Raw genomic sequence first — 18226 nt, forward strand, 5'->3', positions numbered from 1 at the left:
AATATCTGATGGAAGGCTACCACCACATTAATTGCGCCCCAACCACCCTCTTGGCCGCATTAATGAGGAAAAGACTCCTGAACAGTACCACCTTAGCCTCTGCAACTCACAAAGAGTCTGATGAGGGCGTCTGATGGGACAGATGCTCAAGTGGATGCTTGGATGATTAACAGGTGTAAGGCTGAGATGAAAAGAAGAAGAATATATAATGTAGTGGAGTCCCTCAAAGAAGGGGACGGGAGAACTGTATCAGGAACAAAAAGAAATAAAATCAGACTTGAGAAAGATCCATTCTGGTGTTTTTCTATTTTCTTTTTGCAAACCATACTGTCCATGCATTAGACCGAACAAGTTCACTGAGGCCAAGTTCTTTGACCCATCCTCTACAAATAATTATTGTGGGTTGCGCTTTGGGCCAGGGCCTAATCAACATAAGTTGAGCCAGGAAAATCGTGCAACTACAATTGGCGCTGTCTGTGGGAAGAGCTAGGGCATCAGCTAGTGCAACGGTCGAGTATGAAAGAACTAGATCCACACCAAGCTAACTCCCAACGGACATGACCCGCCGAGTCCCAGAGGCAAAATAACCCAACCAACCCAGGCGGCAGGGGGAATCGTGAGGGAAGTGTGCATACTATCCGGACGAGCCAGAGTCACACTCAGACAGGAAGTCATGTGTCTCAGAGGCGAAATAGTCACCAGGCCATGCAGCGAGAGATAGATGACTTAAAAAGGAAGTTACGACGTGTACAGCGAAGACGATCTCCCTCTGACTCAGGCAAGTCTTCTAATGCGGAGGACATGAGTTACAGACGAAGGTCAAGGACCCCCCCAAGTGAGACCTTTTCTTACGAAAAGGAACCACGCCCAGTACGGAAGTATGAGAGCCCATCCAGCAAAGGTTCGGGGAGCGACGCCATGAAGAAGGCGCTGGATCAGGTCTCAAGGTCACCCTTCACGAGTAGAATCGAAGGGGCTAAGCTGCCAAGACGCTTCAACCAACCGGTATTCGTCATCTATACCGGCAGAACCGACCCGGTAGAGCACGTGAGTCAGTTCAACCAAAAAATGGCGATCTATTCGCAAAACGAAGCCCTAATGTGCAAGATCTTCCCATCCAGCTTGGGATCGATGGCAATGAGGTGGTTCAACAGCCTGAAGACAAACTCCGTAGGCTCCTACAAGCAGCTCACTCAAGCTTTTTGCTCCTGTTTTATTACAAACACCAGAGTCCCTCGACCTCTCAGTTCGCTACTGTCCTTATCCATGCACGAAGGAGAGACCTTGAAAGCGTACTCGGATAGGTATTGGGAGGTGTATAACGATTTGGATGACAACCATGATAATGTTGCTATCAGCACGTTCAAAAGCGGCCTCCCTACCTGGCATGGCTTAAGGAAATCCCTCACCGGAAAACCAGTTACTGACGTCCAACAGCTAATGGATAGGATCGACAAGTACAAGAGAGTGGAGGAGGATCAGCTGCAAGGGAAGGGAAAGGAGAAGGTTATCCCCCTTAAAGCAAATGATTTCAGAACGGAACGTCACAATCCTGGTCAGCCGAGGAGAGATTTTCCGCGACAGGCTGGGCAGAGCAACCCGCAAACAGTGAATGCTGTATTCAGAGAGCCGGTACAACAAGTACTGGAGAAAGTAAGGGATGAACCCTATTTCAGATGGCCGGGAAAGATGGCTGGAGACCCTGCCAGACGTAATCAGAACTTGTATTGCCACTACCATCAGGACCACGGGCATACTACTGAGGACTGCAGGAATCTGTGGAATCACCTGGATCAATTGGTCCGAGAAGGAAAGCTACGTCACCTGCTGCACCCATCGAGCGGCCATCTCGGCCAAGCAACGCAAGAACCTCGAAGGGACGTGTCTTTAAGACCCCCCACCGGGACGATACATGTCATCCTCGCTGCACCGGGAAGAACTGGGCCACCCATCCCTAGGGTATTAGCCGTGGATCGCCTTCCCTCCGAAGGCAGGCAAAGGGACCCCAAAAAGTTAAAAAAGGGAAGCTCTTTGATACTGGGGTTCTCGGATGAGGATAAGAGAGGAACAATTCAACCTCACGATTACGCCTTGGTGGTCACCTTGCGGATTGGGGGTTTCGATGTGAAAAGGGTATTAGTAGACTCCGGAAGTGCGGTGGAGATAATGTACCCCGACCTATACAAGGGGCTGAATTTGAAGCCGGAGGATTTGACAGCTTATGACTCCCCCCTCCTCAGCTTCGAGGGGAAGCTTGTTACGCCAAAGGGGCAAATCCGACTGCCCGTACAGACTGGGGCGGAAGTGGTGGAGGTGAATTTCATCGTGGTCGACGCTTATTCACCCTACACCGCGATAGTCGCAAGGCCATGGATCCACAGCCTAGAGGCCGTGACCTCCACACTTCACCAGAAAGTGAAATACCCATCCAGAGGACGAGTGGAAGAGATTCGAGGAGATCAGGCCGTGGCCAGGAAGTGTGTGGTGGCCGCCATTTTACATCGGCCCTTGGTCGAGTCCTCGGCCCCAAAGAGCTTATAGCAACCAGCCTCCTCGGCAAAGCAAGACGAGGGGCTAGCCGAGGAGATAAGGTGTGAAGGTTTAGATAAGGTTGCTGTCAGCAATGACCCGGAGAAGTTCTTTCAGGTCGGCTCTGAATTGCCCTCTCAAGAAAAGGAAGAACTGGTCAAATTTCTCAGAGAAAATGTCGACGTATTCGCTTGGGACGCCTACGATGCCCCTGGAGTTGATCCCAGCCTCATCTGCCACCACCTGAACGTCAACCCCTCTTCCACTCCGAGGAAGCAACCACCCCGACGCCCTTCAAAGGAACACGCTAGTGCCGTAAGAGATGAGGTGGCCAAGTTGAAAAGAGCAGGGGCTATCAAAGAGGTCTTTTATCCTGAATGGTTGGCGAACACAGTGGTGGTAAGGAAGAAGACGGGGAAGTGGAGGGTTTGCATGGACTTCACGGACCTGAACAAGGCGTGCCCCAAGGACCCATTCCCTCTACCTAAAATCGATCGATTGGTGGATGCCACCGTGGGGCACCCTCGAATGAGCTTCCTGGACGCCTTCCAGGGCTATCATCAGATACCCCTTGCGCTAGAGGACCAAGAGAAAACGGCCTTCATGATGCCCATCGGAAATTATCATTATAAGGTGATGCCATTCGGGCTAAAGAACGCGGGCTCAACCTACCAAAGGATGATGACCCGGATGTTCGAGCCACAACTGGGCAAGATCATTGAGGTGTATATAGACGATATGGTTGTGAAGAGTAAAAGGGAGTCCGAGCACGTAAAAGACCTTGGAACAGTCTTCGCTATCTTAAGGGAACACCGGTTGCGGCTGAACACCTCCAAATGTTCATTCGGGGTCGGGTCTGGGAAATTCCTAGGGTACATGGTCACCCATAGGGGAATAGAAGTAAGTCCCGACCAAATCAAAGCCATTAACAGTCTACAGACTCCTCGGAACCCGAAGGAGGTGCAGAAGCTCACTGGCATGATTGCGGCGTTAAACCGGTTCATATCGCGATCGGCAGATCGATGTCGGCCTTTTTACCTCCTGATAAACAAGTGGAAAGAGTTTAAATGGTCGGAGGATTGCGTTCAGGCTTTCCAACAGCTTAAAGACTACCTGTCCCGACCACCCATCATGTCCAGTCCGGAGGCAGACGAGGTGCTGTTTGCCTACATCGCCGTAGCTCCCCACGCCGTAAGCCTGGTACTGATACGGGATGATAATGGGGTGCAGCGACCGGTGTACTATATGAGCAAATCACTACATGAGGCCGAGGTGCGATACCTACCCTTAGAAAAGGCAATTCTGGCGATAGTGCATGCAACCCGGAAGCTTCCTCATTACTTTCAGGCGCATACGGTCATCGTTCTGACTCAGCTTCCCCTTCGAGCCGTGCTTCGAAGCGCGGACTACATAGGAAGGATCGCCATGTGGAGTGCTCTTTTGGGGGCTTTTGATATTAAATATATGCCCAGACCCTCCATCAAAGGACAGGTCCTCGCAGACTTGGTAGCGGAGTTTGCTGAGCCCTCTATAGAAACAATGACCGAGAAGAAAAACCTGGGCGGAAAACTGATCGGCGCAGTTTCAGCCGGGGAGACCATGCATTGGAAGGTCTACGTGGATGGCGCGGCCAACCAGAGAGGATCAGGAGTTGGGATAGTGTTAATATCGCCGGACGGCGCTGTCGTTGAAAAATCATTAAGACTCGGATTCTCGGCTACGAACAATGAAGCCGAATACGAAGCCTTACTTCAGGGAATGGCAATGGTTCAAAGATTGGGTGGAAGAGTAATAGAAGCCTTCTCGGACTCCAGATTAGTGGTCGGACAAGTGATGGGAGAGCTAGAAGCTCGAGATACTAGGATGCAAGAGTATCTGGGACAAGTCAAACGGCTACAGGCGAGCTTTGAATCCTTCAGTCTGACGCACGTCTCCAGGAGCGTAAACACTCATGCAGACTCGCTGGCCACTCTAGCCACGTCCTCGGCACGTAATTTGCCACGAATGATCCTAGTCGAAGATCTAGTCAAGGCCAGTCCCATCAGCGGAAACCCGACCCAGGTCCATTAGATTAGACAGAGCCCCAGTTGGATGGACCCCATAAGGAATTTCCTCCAAGACGATATCTTACCGGAAGAAAAACTAGAAGCCGAGAAGATACGTAGAAATGCTCCTCGTTTTTGGCTATCAGAGGATCGCAAACTTTATCGGCACTCCTACTCTGGACCTTACTTACTCTGCGTACATCCAGAGGAGTCCGGGTCTCTTCTTGAGGAGTTGCATGAGGGAGTATGTGGGAGTCACACCGGAGGAAGATCGCTGGCGCACAGGGCACTCACCCAAGGATACTGGTGGCCGAACATGCAGAGACAGGCCCAGGAATACGCTAAGAAGTGCGATCAGTGCCAAAGATTCGCCCCAAATATCCACCAACCCGGAGGGGTTCTCAACCCACTCTCCAGTCCATGGCCATTCGCGCAATGGGGTCTTGATATTGTCGGGCCTTTCCCCAAGGCTGTGGGGAACAAGCGATACATAATAGTCGGAACTGATTACTTCACTAAATGGGTGGAGGCTGAACCTTTGGCCAACATCAGGGACGTGGACGCCCAGAAATTCATCTGGAAGAACATTATCACTCGCTTCGGAACTCCGAGAACACTCATTTCCGACAATGGTTTTCAGTTTGACAGCAAGAATTTTAGGGAGTATTGCTGTGAGTTTGGGATCATTAATCGATATTCCACCCCCGCATACCCCCAAGGAAATGGGCAAGTCGAGGCCGTAAACAAGGTCATAGTGAACGGATTGAAGAAAAGACTGGATGAATCAAAGGGGAGATGGGTGGAAGAACTACCGCACGTCTTGTGGACCTATCGGACAACGCCGCGGCGTTCGACCGGTGAAACCCCCTTCTCAATGACTTATGGGGCTGAGGCTGTGCTTCCGATCGAGAACAATTTCCCCACGTTGAGGTCTAGCTCGTTTACCCAAAGCTATAACGATGAGTTGCTAGGAAGAAGTCTGGACCTAGCCGAGGAAAGAAGGGAAAAGGCCACGATTCACATGGCCTATTATCACCAAAAGCTAAGACAAAGGTATGATGCTAACGTCAAATTGCGGCCTCTGGGTCCAGGTGATCTCGTGATGAGGAAGATTCTTGGCAGCGCAAAGAACCCCTCTTGGGGTAAGTTGGGGCCCAATTGGGAGGGACCATACCGTGTCACATCCGTGGCCGGAATAGGCGCCTACTACCTAGAAGATTTGGATGAAAAAGCTGTACCTCGACCATGGAATGTAAATAACCTTAGGAGGTATTATTATTAATAAGAATGACTTAGCATACGTTTTCTTTTATGACTATTTGCCGCTTGCCAGTCTACATTACAATTATTTATAAGTTTTAAACAGAACCTAAGTCCTGCATGGCTCCTCGGACCACAGACTTGGGGGAAATTAGTATTTAAGCCAACTATTTATAAGTTTTAAATAGAACCTAAGTCCTGCATGGCTCCTCGGACCACAGACTTTTGGGGAAATTATTACTCATGACAGTTCATAGTTTTAAACAGAACCTAAGTCCTGCATGGCTCCTCGGACCACAGACTTTGGGGAAATTATTACTCATGACGATTCATAGTTTTAAGCAGAACCTAAGTCCTGCCTGGCTCCTCGGACCACAGACTTTTGGGGAAATTATTACTTGTGATAGATTGGGAGATTATTACTTAAAGAAAATCATTTTAATGCATGTGCGCAGTTTATTACCATCGCAATCATCAAACGCGCAGCGCCAAGAACCCATTTCCGTTTTGACTAATAACCTGTGTCTACATTGTTGCAAATGCTTGAAATAAAAAAGAGCAATACTAGCGCACAGCCGTAGTAAGCAAAACGAACATTTTATATTAATATTCCGAGTACATTAGAAAGAGAGGTCCTTACAAAAAAGGGAAAAGTAGGATAACTCTCATTTTAAAAAAAAAATATAAAATAAAATAAAATAAAACAAAAAATAAAAACTATTTACAGAGATTGAAAGCCTAAAAGGCTAGGCTTGAGCAGGAGGATCTTCTTTCTGCTCGGGCTGAGGAGGAGGAACCTCGATGGTAGAGTCTGCGGCAGGATCCTTCGCCATATCAGGCACAAGGACGGCATCAGGCACCGCCAGGTCCTGCTCTGGAGCCACTTGGGCGTCTTCGGGATTCGTACGGATCTCCCGAGGATAGAAGATGCTCTCGGGCAGTCTTAGTGCCGAATCCGCAGGAACTCCTGCAGCGTCGAGAGCATGAGCCCATGAAATGTCGCAGTACTCTCTGCATACCTCAGGAATCTCCTCAGACAGCCTGGCCTCCGTCTCTTCGGCCCCGAGCTGGCGAGCAGCATTCTTCTCAGCCTCTGTGGCCTCTCGGATCAGCTGGGCCTCCTCCTTTACCAGCCTCAGCTCATCCTCTACCTTTTGCAGGGCAGTCCTGAGATCCTGCACTACCTGCCTCTCGGTGGTGAGGTTAAGTTGCGTTGTGTACAGCTCTTTGCGCTGGTCCTCCGCCTGGGTCTCAGCACTCTTTAAACCAGCCTCTGCACTTTTGCGCCGGTTCTCCGACACCTTAAAGTCGTCCGTGAGTTTAAGGTACTCGTGCTTGAGGGACCCCAAGGCTTTCTCCATCTCTGCCCGAGCCTGGGTCTCAGCCTCAACCCGACTTCGGCTATCGCGGCAAAACTCATCAGCCACGAACACCTGTTGGGTAATCTGCGAACGAAACAAGAGTGTTACAGAAATCTAACAAGATAGGAAAATCAATAGAACAGTAAAAGGATTACTTACCAACGCGAGATCCCTTTTTAGGGATAGGAAGAGCTCGGGCTGAAAGAATCGCCTATAGGCCTCCATGTCCCGAGGAAGGAGTAAGGGTTGCTCTAAGGCATCCGCCACGTACCCTGCCCGGCCTCGGTTATACTCTCGGACCGAAGCATTGTAGGAGATGGCAACCCCATCCAGCTCCAGCTTGGGGTTCCATACACGAGGGGAGGCGCGAACGTCAGCAAGGTTCTCCTCATCCCGGCTCTCCGAGGAGTTACCCCTTCTGCTCCTTGGCGCTCGCGTGGTCTTTTGCTGCTTGGTCGGCTGGGCAATCACCTCACCTTCCTCAGTAGTGTCAATCGGCCTCTTCTTCTTCAGGTCCGGATTAACCTTAAGACCAGGGTCCGAGACGCCCTGGGGGACCACAGGGGGAAGGGATTTGACCTTTGATGGACTTGGTCCCTTCGATGGCTGAACCTTTGATGACTGACCTTTCCCTCGGGAGGGCATCAGCTCCTTTAGAGTCTTTCCTTTTCCTGCCATGGGCTCTACCTCTTCGTCTGAAGTATCGTCCGAGCAGATAACGATTGAGGGAATACCAACTGCGGAATGTTGGTCCTGCTCTGCTTCGGGATTAGAAAGCTCCACCAAGGGGTCTTGCTGAATTTCCTCCTCGAAGTAAAACTTATCTATCTCTTCCTCAAGGGAAAGACGAGATGATTCAGCCTCTTCTTCAACCAACACAGCAGCGCCAGGCTCGTTTATCGGAGGTAGCTGCTCTGCTAAGTAGGGATTTCTGACACCTGGCAACACAACTGGTGGCAAATCGTGGTCGGCTAGGAATCCGTCTTGGGACACGTCAATTCTAGCCAGCCTCGGACTGCCAGCTCTTATAGCGTGACCGACTGCCTGAAAAGCGCTGCTCAGAGGTTGGTAACCCAGAACCAGATGGGCCGCACGCAACTGTCCGTCCTGAGCGACGTAAATCTCCGACCTGAGAAGATAGTTCAGCGCTGGCACGTTCACAAGGCTTATCCGAGGAGCAACGTGACTTTTGTCTGCAAACAAACCAAGAAAAGTGAGGTTAGACCATGAAATTTTCCAATTACAAAGAAAGCAAGAAAAATAACCCCTCAACACTAAATCCTTTCCCCAAAAAGGATCAATCCTAAAAGCGCCGCACCTGGGTTTCCTGCCCGAGTTGGACAATGAATACCGTCGAACCACTCCCCAGAAGCAATGAGGAAGTCATTCTTCACGGTCTTATTGGAAACTGGAAGACAAGAGATCAACCTAACGTCCTCATTCCGGGATTTAAGATAATACACATCATCCCCGAGGCGGTGACATTCGTACAGATAAGCCACATCGTGCCAAGTAAGGCCTAGATTCATCCGCTCGTTTAAGACATCTACACAGCCTAGTATCTTGAACATATTCGGGGCACACTGATACGGCGTCAACCTATGGTTGAACAGGTATTCCCTCGTGATCCTACGCATGGGAAGTGTCATCCCTCCCTCTATGAAAGCAATCATGGGGATAACAATTTCCCCCATAACTCTATCTGTCAATACTCCTTCTAGAGGACAGTACCGCAGCCTAACCCCAGGGGGAATGTGATATTTAGCCCTAAAGGCCTCCATAGCGGCTGGAGTTTTTACTAATTTTTCGAATCTACCCATCTGAACTGAAAGGGGGAAATGAAAGTAGAGACCACGAAGAAAAGTAAAGTCCGAGGAGGGAATTGAAACGGAGAGAAAAGCGAAATGTACTGGTACCTTCACAAAACGCTCAAGGGGACGCCTGGAAATCTCTCTTGGACGAAACGCTTCACAAAAACGGCTACGGCGGCGTAACGGACGCAAGTGTTCGTATATTTCTGGGATTCGATGGAGTTTTCTGGAGTCTTTTGAGGTTTGTAAAATGCAGATGAAAGAAGGAACTGAACCCCTTTGATGTCTTATATAGCCGGGAGGAGAGAGAAAAGATCATCCCTGCCTAAAAATACGGGAAAAAACGATGGCCGTTTGATCCACGCCAAGCCGTTGGATGAAGGGAACATAACGCCTCCAGAAGTTAATGGCCACGCCTCGTAAATTGTAGCGCGTCAAAAGTAACGGTCCGCACGCGCGCCCCACGATCTCCTTATTTCCCTCCACTCACAAACATCAAAACCCCGCTTTTCCCCTCGGAGGGAGGTAAAAACCGGAGTTTTGAGGGGCTATTGTGGGGCCCGGCCCAAAAATGATGGGCTATTCCAAACTCAGGCCCGTCCGAGGAGCGTCCTGTCCAAAGAAAAGCCTCATATGAAGCGCTATTCAACCCCAATAGCGCTAAGGAAACCTGTCCGAGGAGTAACTCCTCCTCGGACATCACGAAGCCCAGACGAGGAACTTGCCCCAGCCATTTCGGCTCATCTTCCCAACATATAAAATGAATTAAATCCAAAATATCTGACGGAAGGCTACCACCACATTAATTGCGCCCCAACCACCCTCTTGGCCGCATTAATGAGGAAAAGACTCTGAACAGTACCGCCTTGGCCTCTGCAACTCACAAAGGGTCTGATGAGGGCGTCTGATGGGACAGGTGCTCAAGTGGATGCTTGGATGATTAACAGGTGTAAGGCTGAGATGAAAAGAAGAAGAATATATAATGTAGTGGAGTCCCTCAAAGAAGGGGACGTGAGAACTGTATCAGGAACAAAAAGAAATAAAATCAGACTTGAGAAAGATCCATTCTGGTGTTTTTCTATTTTCTTTTTGCAAACCATACTGTCCATGCATTAGACCGAACAAGTTCACTGAGGCCAAGTTCTTTGACCTATCCTCTACAAATAATTATTGTGGGTTGCGCTTTGGGCCAGGGCCTAATCAACATAAGTTGGGCCAGGAAAATCGTGCAACTACAGGTAGCATAATTCATTAATAAATATGTTGCACAAACATTTTTAGTAGGGATACCTCTAAAATGGTACATTGCATCACTTTTATAGGGATTTATTTTTTATTTTCTTAAACACTAATCACAATAGAAATAATATGTGAGATCTAGTTAACTCAACTGGTAAAGTCTTTGATAGTTAAATAAGAGATATAGAGTTTTCTATCTTTTATCTCAAAAAAAAAAAAAAAAATTGAAGTTCAAACTTCAATCGCATAGGTTGAAACTCTATTTAAAAAAAAAAAACAATAGAAATAATAGAAACAATAGAAATAATAGAAAACCTGTGACACAAGATTTATTACCGTCTATAATATCAATTTAAGTTTGTTATTTTTCCTCTGGGGAGGGGAAGGGGTGGGAATTTAAAATTATTTGGACTTCTTAAAGCTTGTTGTTTTTCCCCAATCATGAGGGGAGTTTGAAAATTTAATAGACTTGAATATATAATGGCTGTAATTTAATTTACAGTCATGCTAACGAGTGCCCCAAGGGCATACTCGTTAACAATCAATTTTAGGAAAATTTTGAAATCACTTTTATGGGAAATGAAAAAAGCTGTCAAAACATTAATTGTTTTTTTTCCCCATAAAAATTTTCTTTAACTGGATTCTTAACCAGTGCCCTAAGGGTACTCGTTAGTATTTCCCTTTAATTTATTATCGGCATTATTGTGTCACTTAGGACAAGGTTAGTATGAGCTTTGTCTTTAACAACGGTTCTAACTTCTTACTCATTCCCTCTCTTTTACAGACTTTCATTTGCTAATGAATGTTTAAGACTTGAGAGTGCCGCCAACAACTTTGGTCGACTCATTCGATTCCTACATGGCAATAAAGTTTTTGGTGGATTAAAACATCCAAGTTTTCTAACTTTAGAAAGCCTAGTGATACAATTTTTATGAGATAACTTTTGTCACAACTTTTTCATGTTAATTGTAAGAAGTTGGAAAAAAGAAAAAAAAAAGCGATCAATTCATAGAAGTATTTGTTTATTACTCACAATTGATGGTTTTAATTAAAAGAACCGTTTCAACTTTCTTTATGCGTGAGTGGAGCATTACTAGGTATTTTTGGAGTATTCTCATATTAATAGTAAATCTCATCGTGAATTTAATTAATGAAATATAATAAGAGGAAGAGGAATGAGTATCAAAATAATTACTCCACATGAGATAAAAGTCTCTCATTTTACTGTTGAAAGGGGGGAAATACTCTAAAGTTAGAGTTTTAAGACAATTTTTTTTAAAGCTAAACACGATTTGCGACTCACTTGTTAGACTTTTTTTTTTTTTTTTTGGGTTAAAAAAAAATGGGGGCCTTTATGGCTATATTATACCCCCGGGTAGGGCGCCGTTCTGACATAAGCTCCGGCCGTTCTTACCAGACCGTGTGGGGGGTCAACCCCACCAAGGATGCCCACCAACAATTGGCTGTGGAGGTGATTCAAAACCAAGCCTGACAAGCAGGGCCACGAACTCCTTACCACTAAACCAACCAATGTGTTGGCGCTTGTTAGACTTTATTTCAATGTACCTTAATCATCTTATTTAGTTAGTTTATGTATAGTTTTTTTAAAATTTTATTATTATTAAGTATAATTATTATTTCTCTTCAAAATAAACTGTTCCAAATGAACTTTAGACGGGATCTATATAAAATTATAAACAATCAATGATCCTACTTCTTGAAGCTGAAATCTGTAGCAAAATACATTGAGAATGAGTCGGTTGATAAAAAAAATGTAGATCCTTTTTATTCCTTAAACAATGCTGGTCCAATAATTTATTATATTGGACTTGCTTCTGTAGTTCCAACTACCAAGAAAATATCGAATTGCTTTCGTGAGTTCAATATACTAGTGTATTTTTAATTGAAACGACGTAAACTATTATTGGGGCTAATCTTCGAATGCGAGATCTTCTAGGGAGGGTTTTTATTTTATTTTAATAATAATCAACCTATGCTTTTTTCAGGAGATAATTCACAAAATAATGTTCTTTTAATATTGCTTCGCATCCTAGTGCCATTCATGCATGCCACAAGAATGTCATCATGGCATGAATAACATCACAAATATTAATATTTAACTTTTTAAATTTCTAATGGTCCCTTCATTTATACGTTTTAATTTGATATAATGTATATATATATATATATATATAGATGAGTTCAAGTTATACTATTTGTAAACCTTAGATTTGTAATTAATTTAATTACATCAATTGTTAAGCCTAAACCTATGATTTGAATTTTGAGGGGAGGGAGTGGTGAATCATCACGTCAATTGTTAAGCCTAAACCTATGATTTGAATTTTTCTTCCTCATATTGAATGAATTTAAAATAAAATAAAAAACACATATACATAGGATTTGAATTATCCAAAGATCATATAGCTATAAATAGATTATTACTATTTTTAATTGCTAACGTTATCAACTGATCAGATTTGGATTCTCAAAAAAAAAAAAAAAAAAAAAAAACTGATCAGATTTGAATATATATATATATATATATATATGATCAGGTCCAACTGTTAATTCAATTATAAATTTACACTGAATCAATTTATTCAAGCATTTGACTTCTATAATCAAACAATAAACTTGGGATACGGAAACCAAAAAAAGAAAATGACATGAGTATTACAGACTCATGCACATCCAAAAAAGAAGAAGAGGGAATTGCAAATATAATTGTAAAGTCATTCAACCAAAAAAAAATCTATGTTAATTATTATTTGAGAAACTTTATTTAAAACCTCATTAAACAACACTTAGCCATTTTTTTTTTTTAAGGAGACAAGATATATATTCACAATTGATAAGACTATAAGAATATGACCGGCTTAAATAATAAATAACAAAAAGGAATATATCTATAAGGTTTTAAATAAAAGAAAAGAGTAGTATGAACTCAACCAAAAAAAAAAAAATATTGCAAATATATTTGTAAAGTCATTGGCAAAAAAAGGAATATATGTAAAAGGTTTTAAATAATAAATAAGGAGAGAGAAACAAAATTGCTATTAATTAAGTGAATGAGGTATAAGTCAATTAGTATTTAAAGCTATTTTTTTTTTAACCATTAGATCAATTATAAATCTATGGTCTACAAATGGTGTAACTCTTTAGAGTTACACATTTTCTAAACCTTTGGATTTAAGTAGATCCAACGGTTAAAAAAGACAATCATTAATGCTAATATTCTGATTAGGATCTCATTAATTATCTCTTATTTATTGCATTCTATACATATCTCTAAACCTAAAAAAACACACAAAAAAAAAGAAAAACATACATCTCTCTCTCTAATTTTTTTTTCCACCATTTCTCAAAAAAAAAAAAAGATTCCTCCACTGCACATCTCTCTGTCTCTCTATCTCTTTCTCCTCCACAGTTCTTCCACCTCCATGGTTAGGTCGCTGACAAGAAAAAAAAAAAAAAGCCGCTGGTTGCACAACTAGTTATAACAAGGGAAAATTTAATATTTAAGATAAAGGAAATGCGTTGGAAAAACTTTCTCAAGGAATAAAAAAATGTTCATCCTATGTAATTAGATTTTTTTTTTTTTTTTCATTTTTCTTTGTCAAACACCTCAATGGAAAATTCTTGATTTTGAAATATATGACATAGCTCAATATTGAACTATACTTATGAATGTCAAATTATATCTTTGTTTTTTAGGGTGAAGTGTGTGTATTGGTTTAATCATCAACGTAATTCGAACTCCATTTGTGGCATGCCTAGTGAATTTTTTATGGGTTTTTAATACAAAAATATATATACATCTCCGTACCAAGATTCATCACAAGTACTGGTGATGATATTGAACTAGTGTTACTATGTTGATACAAATCCGTTTACAATGCTGTAGCTATAAAGATCTGCAATGTTAGCATATACATTATCTAGTTAGCGAAAAAAATGAAGTACCATTTGAAAAGATCTGCAATGTTGGACCATATGAAGAAAATAAGCAATGTGGTGATGGAGATGTGACAAAGAAGGGTAACGAAATTGCACTTGACAGCTTCAAAAAGAAATCATATGAAGTGGGTAACGAAATTGTACTTGACAACTTCAAAAAGTCCAGCGGTTTTTTTTTTGTTTTTTTGCTGGCGACCTGGCCGTGAAGGTGGAAGAGCGGTGGAGGAGAAAGAGATAGAGAGACAGAGAGACGTGCAGTGGAGGAATTTTTTTTTGGAGAAACAATGGAAAAAAAATTAGAGAGAGATGTATAATTTTTTTTGTGTTTTTTTAGGTTTAGAGATAAGTATGAAATGCAATAAATAAGGGGTAATTAATGAGATCCTAATCAGAATATTAGCATTAATGAGTGTCTTTTTTGACCGCTGAATCTATTTAAATCCAATAGTTTAGAAAATGTGTAACTCTAAAATGTTACATCATGTGTAACTTGAACCTATCTCATATATATATATATAGAGAGAGAGTAGTGGTGGCTCTAGGAATTTTTCTCAGGGTGTTCCTTAAAAATCATAAATTACACAATCTAATAAAAAGAGAATTTCATATATTAACAACAACAACAATCAAAAAACACACAAATGTTGGGGTTTATACCCTAAAATCCAATTTATTGGCATGTCATAAATAATTAAATTGTTTAATTATATGAGACTATTTATAAACGAACTAATGAGATATTATTATAGTCCTTGAGATGCATTGTATGTGATTTATGTGATTTAGTCACAAAAGATATAACTCACAAGTTTCTTGTAAACTCAAAACGTAGTTTGTAATTGGTGATGAAATTGGGCGTTTCATTTGTGAAGACTTTAACACATCAACTAAGATGGTTTGTCTTGACATGGAAGTAGAGACTTCTAGTTAATGTGTTGATGTGTCTTAACAACAACAATAAAAAAAACACACAAATGTTGGGGTTTATACCCTAAAATCCAATTTATTGGCATGTCATAAATAATTAAATTGTTTAATTATATGAGACTATTTATAAACGAACTAATGGGACATTATCATAATCCTTGAGATGCATTGTATGTGATTTATGTGATTTAGTCACAAAAGATATAAATCACAAGTTCCTTGTAAACTCAAAACGTAGTTCGTAGTCGGTGATAAAATTGGGCGTTTCATCTGTGAAGACTATAACACATCAACTAAGATAGTTTGTCTTGACATGGAAGTGGAGACTTCTAGTTAATGTGTTGATGTGTCTTAAGTGTTAAGACATATTGAACTGGACCGCTGTGGAATTAATTATTCAATCAACAACTATCACTTGAATAATTAATCTCACAACTTCTAATTTCATAGACTCTCAATTCTGAGAGGATAGTGAACTCGATCATGAAATGTAGGTTACTTTGTTATATCAGGAGTGAGATCTAATATTCAAAGTCAAAACCTCAGTATGTTGGGTAACAACATGTAATGTTAAGGGAACACATATTTTCAAGGTGGAATCCATAATCTCTTTTTATAGAGACACGAAATATCCCTCTGAGATAAGTTTAATGAGAATTGGTTATTTAGGGAGCCCACTTTAGTAAGGAGTTACTAAAACTTATATTTATTGAAATCAGATTTCAATAAATATGAATAACTAGAAGATTAAACCAGTTACTCAAGGAAAAAAATAGTTGTTTACAAAGTGACAGCTAATTATGACTTTGTTCACTATGGATATTTCATGGAGGGGTCAAATGATATCTGTACGGCACCAAGATCCCAAGACCCATATAGGCCCTTGGGCCCAGGCCCAATGGGAGCAGCCCCATTGCCCTAAGCCCTTCTTGGATCTGCCTTAGCGTAAAAACTAATTTTGGGCCTTGAATTCTGATAAGTGCTCGGCATAAGCTTTCCCGAACAAGCGTATGAGCCGTGTCCGGGAAAATCATGATATGCTCGGTAAACTGCATTACCGAGCACTATCAACTAAGCTGGAACCAAGTTCCAAGGCCATAATTGTTGCACCCCACTCTCACCTAAATACCCACTTAAATCAGATAATATTGGACCTTCAATAGCACTAACGGAGGCTGAAATTGTAATCTCACCACTAACTTTAGCTATAAATAGCAGAAGTTTGGGAGGAAGAAGGGGTTCAGAGAAATAGAGAGAAAACAGTCAAGGGAGAAGAAGATACTGAGTGTTGCTTTGAGTCTCTCTGCCGAGAACGACCCAGAGTAGGAAATCCTTAAATCCACTACAAATAAATTGTGAGCCCAAGTGAGTTAGGGCCCAACAGTCTCATCCTTGGTTCCCACAATATCATTAGAGTCTTAGGATATAATTTATTAATAAGGCCTAGAGTGCAATTATATTTATATAGTGGTATTAAATATAATTATTGGTAACTTTGGATTTGTCAAGAGTTGACAGATAAGCCCAAGATCCATTGGAGCTAAAATCTTATTTGTTCTCTTTGATCCCATCTCAAGCCACAAATTAAAGCCCAATTGGGCAGGTCCAAAAGACCAGCCCAATTATATAATCAGTTATATATAAAGAGAGAAACATACAAAATTCTTAGATGATGAAAATGATGTGTATGTGAGTGTAAGCCACTCTCTTATTCTCCCTTGAACACATACGTGTAAACTAACTGAGAGACCACACTGCTTGGGCACCATGTGGAATTGAGATGTTGATTAAAGGTATTCTTAAGTCTTGGTTTTGAATTTCACTGCATCAAGGTACACTTTCTATTCTTTGTTCTAGAATTCAAGGTTACATATTATCTCTTATGAATGAAGTAGATTCATGTTTGTTGCTTTTGCTGTATGTTTTGTATGAGATGCAAAACCAGATTTTCCAACAATTGGTATCAGAGTGGTCTTCAATACCATGCTTGTATAACATGCGATTGAGTTTTAGAATTAAAGAAAAACCGTTTTCTTGGTGTTTTTATTTTTTTGCAGTAAATTTTTTTGCATAATTGTGTCTTTGAATCCATATGCTGTGTTTTATATATGAGATATATATGTTGGATTCAGTTTTTCTAAGTGGACCATGGTATATCTTTTAGTTACGGTGCTGACTTTGCTAGTTTTTGTATTAGTGAGGTACACCATCAATGTTCATAAAGGATTGATGGTCTGACTTCATTAGGATGAGATTGTATCCTTGATATGATAGTATATATTAATATATGCAAGATGTGACTTTGAGAAAGTTAACAATGTATACATTCAAGGATTCTCTTTTCGGTAATGATATTGATCAAACAATATGTTAATGCTAGAATTAAAGTATTTTGGTTAATGGTTAAAATCTTTTAATGAAATTTATTCCTAATGAGATTAGGATTATGTTATCAAGGTTTCTAGCAATATTATGGTTCTTGATTTTGATATTGAAAACCCTTATGTTTGATTTGTGAATCTTCATTCATAAAATCAAAAGGTGTTTTTGATGGAAAATAGCAAAAACTGTCAAAAATGGTTGCTAAAAAATTCTGAGAAAAATTTAGTTTTGCGAGTTTCGATCGATCGAAAATTCCTTTTGATCGATTGAATGTTCTTTTCAATTGATCGAAAAGGAATTGAGAACAGATCAATTTAGGCAGAAACTCCATGATGAAATTCTTCATTTTCTCGATCGATCGAGAATCCCTTTCGATCGATCGAATGTTATTTTTGATCAATCGAACAGGAATCAAGAATCGATTGAACGAGATAGTGGCTTTGTGATGAATTTCTTCATTTTTCAATCGATCGAGAAAAATGTTCGACCAATCGAAGGCATTGAATTTTGAATTTTGAATTTTTCACTTGCTTTTTGATTAAGTGTTAAAACTTTGATAAAATTCAAGGTTGTGTGTGATGAGATTACACATGTTTCTATGTAAAGTGATTAATTTTATAGTCCTTAAAAGTTAAGGACATTTATTAATCATTATCTAACTAAAAGACCTAACGAGATCAAAGATATTAGCTAAATAGAACTCTTAGTCCTA

Source organism: Quercus robur, chromosome 6 (assembly GCF_932294415.1).
Source record: "Quercus robur chromosome 6, dhQueRobu3.1, whole genome shotgun sequence".
Classification (NCBI taxonomy): domain Eukaryota; kingdom Viridiplantae; phylum Streptophyta; class Magnoliopsida; order Fagales; family Fagaceae; genus Quercus; species Quercus robur.